We start from the raw sequence: 7,431 nt of genomic DNA, 5'->3' as shown, positions 1-7,431 counted from the left end.
TCTAAATATTCTGAGTATTATATTCTAGGCGATGTAAATATTAATTTTATGCCTGATAAACTCAGAAACAAGTTCAATAATACAAAATGGTCTAATTTAATAACAAAATTTGGTCTTAAGCAATTCATTCAAACTCCAACAAGAACAACTAAAACTAGTGCAACAATAATTGATCATATTTATGGCAGTGTGAATAGTCATACACATGTCTGTAATATATTTGTATCAAATTTATCAATAAGTGATCACTTCCCTGTCTGTTTCATTAGAACAGTTAAATCACGAGTTAAACGTGGTTTCCATAAGACAATGAAGTATAGATCATTTAAGACATTTAATGAAAAATCTTTTCAGACTGATTTAGCTCGATCTTCTCTAGAATCTGTGGAGTATATTGTTGATCCAAATTTAGCTTTACAAACCTTTTTTTCAATAGTAAAAGATATTATTACCAAACATGCTCCAATAAAAGAAAAGAGAATTAAATTTGATGCACAGCCTAAATGGTTCACTGATGAAATTAAAGCAATGATATTTTTAAGAGATAAATATCACAAAAATGGAGATTTCGATAATTATAAATTATTACGAAATAAAATAAATTCAGAGATTAAGAAAAGCAAAAAGAATTTCTTCAATAATGCAATAAATGAAAGAAAAAATCCAAAATATATTTGGCAAAATATTAATGATTTAACTAATTTAGGTAAAAAGGAAAATGTACTTATTCCCGAACGGCTCACTTTTGGCGATACTACATTTACTGATCATGCTAATATTATAAATTAATTGAACAAACATTTTGTAAACATTTCTAATATTGTCGAAAAAGTACAGTTATCTAACGACGAATTTAAAATATTGAAGGATAAGTAAGATAATAAATTGAAATGGAAAGAATTCAAAATTGAAAGCATTTCTGCATTTGAAGTTAAAAACATTATTGATAAACTAGATGCAAATAAAGCCACTGGACTAGATGAACTAGGTCCAAAAATAATAAAATCGTGTGGTGACTTTGTGACCCCAATGATTGCTAGCATAATTAATAACAGTATTAGACAAGGAATATTTCCCGATGAATTAAAAAATGCCCGAGTTATTCCAATTTTCAAATCTGGACTGAAAGATGATCCGAGCAACTATCGACCTATTTCTATCTTGCCTACAATATCTAAGATTTTTGAACGTCACATAGCTAATCAGTTACAGCATTTTTTCCAAAAAACAAATATTTTACATAATAAACAGTCAGGATTTCGAAAGAATCATTCATGCAATACGGCCCTAATTCATTTGATAGACTCCTGGCTAAAAGATGTTGATAGTGGCAAATATATAGGTACAGTATTTTTAGACCTGCAAAAGGCGTTTGATTTAGTTGACCATGAAATACTTTTTTTATATACTGAAACTTTATCACTTTTCTGTCACATCATTAAAACTGTTTCATTCGTACCTGTCTAATAGTATACAGATAATTCAAAATGGAGACTTTAAATCTGACGTACAATATGTTAACTCTGGCGTTCCACAAAGCTCAATATTAGGTTTCTTCTTTATATAAATGATCTACCAAATATTTGTGAGGATGTTAACATAGATATATATGCTGATGATTCCACAATGCATAAATCTGGAGATGACATATCAGTTATAGAGGAACAACTACAATGTAGCCTTAATATGATTAATAAGTGGTGTAAAATAAATAATATGCTTTTACACCCTAAAAAATCTAAAAGTATGCTGGTAGGTAGTAGACAAAAGCTAAAGATTGCAAAAGCATTAAATTTGAAAATTAACGACTCAACTCTTGACAATGTAGAATCACAAAATCTGCTTGGTATTTATGTTGAAAATACACTAAATTGGCACTGTCAGGTAAATGATGTGTGTAAAAAATTGAACTCTAAAGTTAATTTATTTCGGCGTATAAAGTACTTTTTAAATAAGGAATCTCGCATGCTTTTTTATAATGCATACCTTCTTCCTATTTTTGATTATTGTTGTAATATATGGGGAAAAGAAAACAAAAAATATATATGCCAAATATACAAAATACAAACACGGATTTGCAAAATTATTCTAGACCTTCCAATGAGAAAGCAATCAGAAAATTTATACAAAAGATTAAAAATATTGCCTTTCAAGAAAAGATGTATTTTTTACACCGGTGTCCAAGTATATAAAGCACTGAATAATATGTCCCCTCAATATATCCGAGACTTACTTACCATATCTAATAATCAAAAGTATAATCTAAGATCGATATCTCACGGAAATTTAATTTCGTCTTACAAACCACGTACTAATTATTTTAATGACACATTCCAATTTAATGCCATGGTTATTTGGAATTCCATACCACTGACTATAAGAAGAAAAACAAAATTGTCAATATTTAAGAATAGTTTCAAGAAATACTTATTTAATCAACTTTAGCACGGTCCGTATGTATTATATATACAAGATACGCTCTTTATATTCATACATGTGTTTTTTATTATTATGTTTTCTAATAATGGGTGTCTGTCTTAGTTTCAAGTTTTTTGACTGTGTTAATTTCGTAAGTTAATTTTACTTTTTAAATTGCTGATTAAAATGATGCACTGATGAAAGTATTATGTTTAATGATAAATAAAATGAATTGTATGAATGTTCAGTATATGTGTTTATATATGTTAAAATTGTGATAACCATTTAATCATTTCATTTACATGTTATATTTTCTTTGATTGATATGTGTTCTTTTGTGTGTGTTTTTTTATTTTTATTTATTTATTTTTATTTTATTTTTTTTATTTTAGAAGGCCGCATTGTAAATAAGATGTTGCAATCTGTATATGTCTTAATGTGTTACCTTCGGTAAATAAAGTTATTATTATTATTATTATAAAAGTTTCGTGTGCAATACGCATTTATTTGATTATTGAAATTATCAATTTAATGAGGCAAGAGATAAAAATCCGTTAAAGCTGTTAGATATAAAAGCCAGTCAATAAACTCTAAACTTGTCTGCCAAATAAGCATAAAAGGTTTTTAATCAAAGTACTGTAAGTACTGGTAGAACTATTTTAAAATTGACGTAACATGACACGTGGTACTAATGCGACATTGCTTTATCTGAGACCTAACCGTCTATTGTATTACACAAAAAAATACTTTAATGTCTTTTTAGTTTCGTTGTTTGTCAGTCTGTTACATGTTTGTTTTGGTATGTTTTGTTTTATGGCCCACCAACACAATTTATGTCATATGGCGCCGAAACAGGTAAGATAATTTTGGCTAATATAGGGTGGTACAAACTTTAAGTTATGGCACGAAATCCTTTCATTTATTTCAATATTTGAGATATTTTGAAAAAGAAATCATTTTCATGGATTTAATTCGAATCTGTCACTTTAAACAAATATTTTTACTGCCTAAGTAAAACGGGCCCAAAATTACCTTTAAAACTTTATATATTTTGAAGAAAATAATCACTTCCGTGGATTTATTCGAATATGTCAATTTCAACAAATATTTTATCAAGCCCAACAATTAACATTTCATACTATTCAGTAGTACTTTTATTATATTAACCCTTAACATACTGAATAATTTAAATGGTATTGTCCCACTTCCACTTCTTTTTGACTGTCCATTATCAAGTTTAGTGATATCAATTTGAATATTAAAAGTTAGCCAGCCAACAGTATAGAGCCTGGTCAGACTGCACGGATGTGCAAGCTGGCCTGGCTCTATACTGATGGCAGAGGCTTGATGCTTTCGGTTCCAGCAGTTTTATGGTTAAGTGTTATGTAAACGAAGTCATTGAGAGATAAAGAACGTGTTGAAAAATAATATTCTTATATACGAGTTTATACGGCGTGAGTTAACGTAAATTTGATATATTCTACAACAAACGAACTCTACAGTTTCTACAATTTTATAAACCTTAAGCATTGTGTATAGGAAACTTTATCTATAATAACAGTGCACTTACTTAACTTCATTGAAATTTGTAGTTGGAAGGATTTCTTTATTTTTGTCAAGTTTCAATATTTATTTGATGTGTTTATCAAATATCTACATGTTCAACAAAATCTTCCAGCTGAGGGCAATCTAAATGTTGCATGTATCTGTTAAATTTTAAAATTTCAATATTCAAATAAAAGATAACATCAGTCTTAAATCTTAAGCGTAAGTTTAAAGTGGGCCACACTTTAAAATCAATTATTGATTTTCTAAAAGCAATCAAATCAGATAATTTAAAATAAAAATCAATATCAGTTCAGTTGAACCTTGAATTTTGAAATATTACCGTTTTCTTCCGTGTAGAACGAACGAATAAAGGTTCAATAATGTGGTACGAGATATCATTTTACACTTACTCCGTACAAGAAGTTAAATCATTAACAAATGTAACTGGTCACTTATACTGGTAACATACTTGCAACAAACTGATTTTATAGTAAAGAGAAACTATCGATGATTTAATTTTAAAGTAATAATTAATTTCAAAAACAGCAAGCTGAAAGAAAAATGAAACCGGAATACAACATTCGATGTGATTATCTTATCATTACAGATGGGAAAGATATTACGCAAACAACTGCTCATCTGGTGAAGGATTCATTGAACACACTTGGCTCACAGCCGAAGGTATTAATTCGAAATATATATGATCAGGGTAATCAAAAGAGTACAATAAAGTCTAAAAAAGTCGTGTTTTTGTTATTTGCTCGTGTTTCCTTTCTACAACTGGTACTGCAATGGCTGAATGCATTACAGGGAATTACTAACAGGATTAAGCAAGTTTTAGTTCTGGTTCAGGAAGACGATACGGAGATTGGAGATATGTCAGAGATTAATCGTGCGATATCAGAAATTACTGAAGAGAAAGAAAGTGAAATGGTGAAGTGGATTGGAACTTTCAACGATTATCCTCATGGTGGTCATTTATAATGAATTTTTTGTTCAAAGTGGAAAACTTTCGAAGTAAAGACATCACATACAAACTAGATTTTGAAGTGGAAGGGATGACTGAGTCAAAAATTGGAAAAGCGTTGTCACATATGTTTTCAAGTTTCAGATTGGAGGAAAGTGTTGCTTCAGAGTATATTATCAGAATTGTGAATAAAAACCAACGACAAAACGTACGTGATGATCATACAGGAATTTACATTGATTATAAAAGTAACAAGTGTGAACTCTCCATCGCTATGCTTAAAGTTTTAATAGATTTAAAGGTCATTAATGCGAAACAAACAAAGCCAACTACATTTGCAAGGATGAGGTCTTGTCTTTTTAACATCCTGTTAATTATTCTTTTTGTGGTGACATGTCTTTTGAACTTCCCATTCATCGCCATCCATACGCCGTTTACTTCAATTTTTGTTTTCTGTCCTCCTATTAATTTTTTTTGCTTTCCCTGTAGCAGCTGGTGTAGCAAATTTTTTTCGAATAGATCGTTTTATAATTGTCCAAAATATTTATGTTTTATTATTATTAATTATATTTGTACTAGTCAGTGTACTTTTGCATTCTAATATTTGGATTTTAACTGCGATAGTTATATATGCTGTCATATGGCCAATCATAGTACATAATTTTCTCACATATAAAACTAAATTAAGATTTGGCGTAGTGTCATTATCTATACAAATACTAGAAAAAATAGATTTCAAGTATTTAAAGAATTTAAAGAAACTTTTTGATTTTGTAAAAAAAAATAAGTGTTTAAGAAAAATAAAGCCTTTGTTTAAGGTTTTATTTATGCTTATTCATAGTCCAGTTATGTTTTTGTACATTATCCTGTTTTCAGTAATTCTCAAAATAGGATACTTTAACTTTAAAAGAGATATCATTTTCATTTTTGTCCTATATACAAATTTCTCACTTGCCGTCGGATTCTTTATACCAGGAGCAATGGTGTTGCTTAATAACAATTTAGAGACTTTATCTTATTCACAAATCACTCTTGTTGCATTTTATTTCACCATTTCTCTCTATATATTTTTATTTTTGTGTGTATTTCATTGTTACGGTTGGGCAGTGCATAATTTGGAGTACGGAATTCTTTCAGGCATAATGAAAACCTGCAGTAAGTGTCTAGATGAGAATATGTCTGATACATAATGTAGCTATAATCACGTGTAATCCCGTTTTGTTGCAATGATCATGACCATGTATTATCTCTAGATATAAAATAACTTTAAGGAAAGGGCCGATCGCTAATGTTGTAAGACCTTGAGTCCAACCCTTTTGCTATTTGTTGTTTCGAAATCAATTTGTTTCTCTGTATATTTACATGTATACGTAGATTAGCAATTAAATATGATTAGGAAGATAAAATAATTTTTCACATAAGTTGTCATATTAATTTAACTTTCATTACATGAGATCAAGAAACTGTAATACAGTGAGCCTTTGACGGAGTTCGTGACATTTTCCAGAACGAATATAGACATATGTTTTAGTCAATATATAGCTTGATATTGATCTTATTAGGTCTAAAAAGCTATCTTGTTTTGTCCCAAACATAAGTCAATTATTGAATTATAATAATAATCATTTTATATTTTATGCTTTTCAGTGGATTACTGATTTATCCGTGAAAATTATATTTGATAATTTCACAGTGAAAATTATCAAAATATAATTTCACTTTTTTCAATGACGAAACTACTTTTTTAAGATTTTCCCCATGTGGTACCTCAATTTTATTTTTACTGACAATTTTGACAATATCAGGCTGTTTAAAGAAAACGCAAAAGCTGAAATTGATAATCAACTTAAATGTCAAAAGTAATAAAAAGAAGAAAACTTACTTCTATTCATTCAAATTCCAATCACCAAATTTCATCTCTAAATTTTTTGTTTCATTTTTACAGTCTGACAAATACATTCCTTCCACATGCAAACTGCTCTTGATGACATTTGGGCACATTAAAGTATCCTCCGAGCAATAACTGCCGTACGCTTTATGAAAAATTGAAAAGCAATGACAGCTATCACCTCGTAGAACAATTAAACCACCCAGCGTTCCGAGCAAGCTTCAAAGTTTTCCATTTTCTAAGCTCCTTTTCTGAATGTTTTCACATCTGTCAACACTTATTTTTGTCTGTTTCAGTCCTCAAATATGTTTTCTTTCTTTTAAAAAGGTGTATGACTAACAAATCCAAATGATATCCCTCTGAATCAAACACAATTATTTTCCTCCCGTGAAATACACAACTTTAAAAAATGGCTGCCGCTTACATTTAACAAAGCCAGGTCTAATATAAATACGCAGTAAGTAACAGAAATATGGATGGATGGTTGGAATTTTTCTCCTACAAGAATTGTTTGTTTTTATTATTAAAACAAGCGATCATTCATATTTTTTTAACAAAATAAATAATATCACTGTCATTTAACGTTGATTGTCGGACTTATTTTACAGCT

This window comes from Ruditapes philippinarum, unplaced genomic scaffold (assembly GCF_026571515.1).
Source record: "Ruditapes philippinarum isolate M1 unplaced genomic scaffold, ASM2657151v2 ctg1551_1_1_1_1, whole genome shotgun sequence".
Classification (NCBI taxonomy): Eukaryota; Metazoa; Mollusca; class Bivalvia; order Venerida; family Veneridae; genus Ruditapes; species Ruditapes philippinarum.
The sequence above is the reverse complement of the archived record's forward strand: the minus strand, read 5'-3'. Positions refer to the sequence as shown.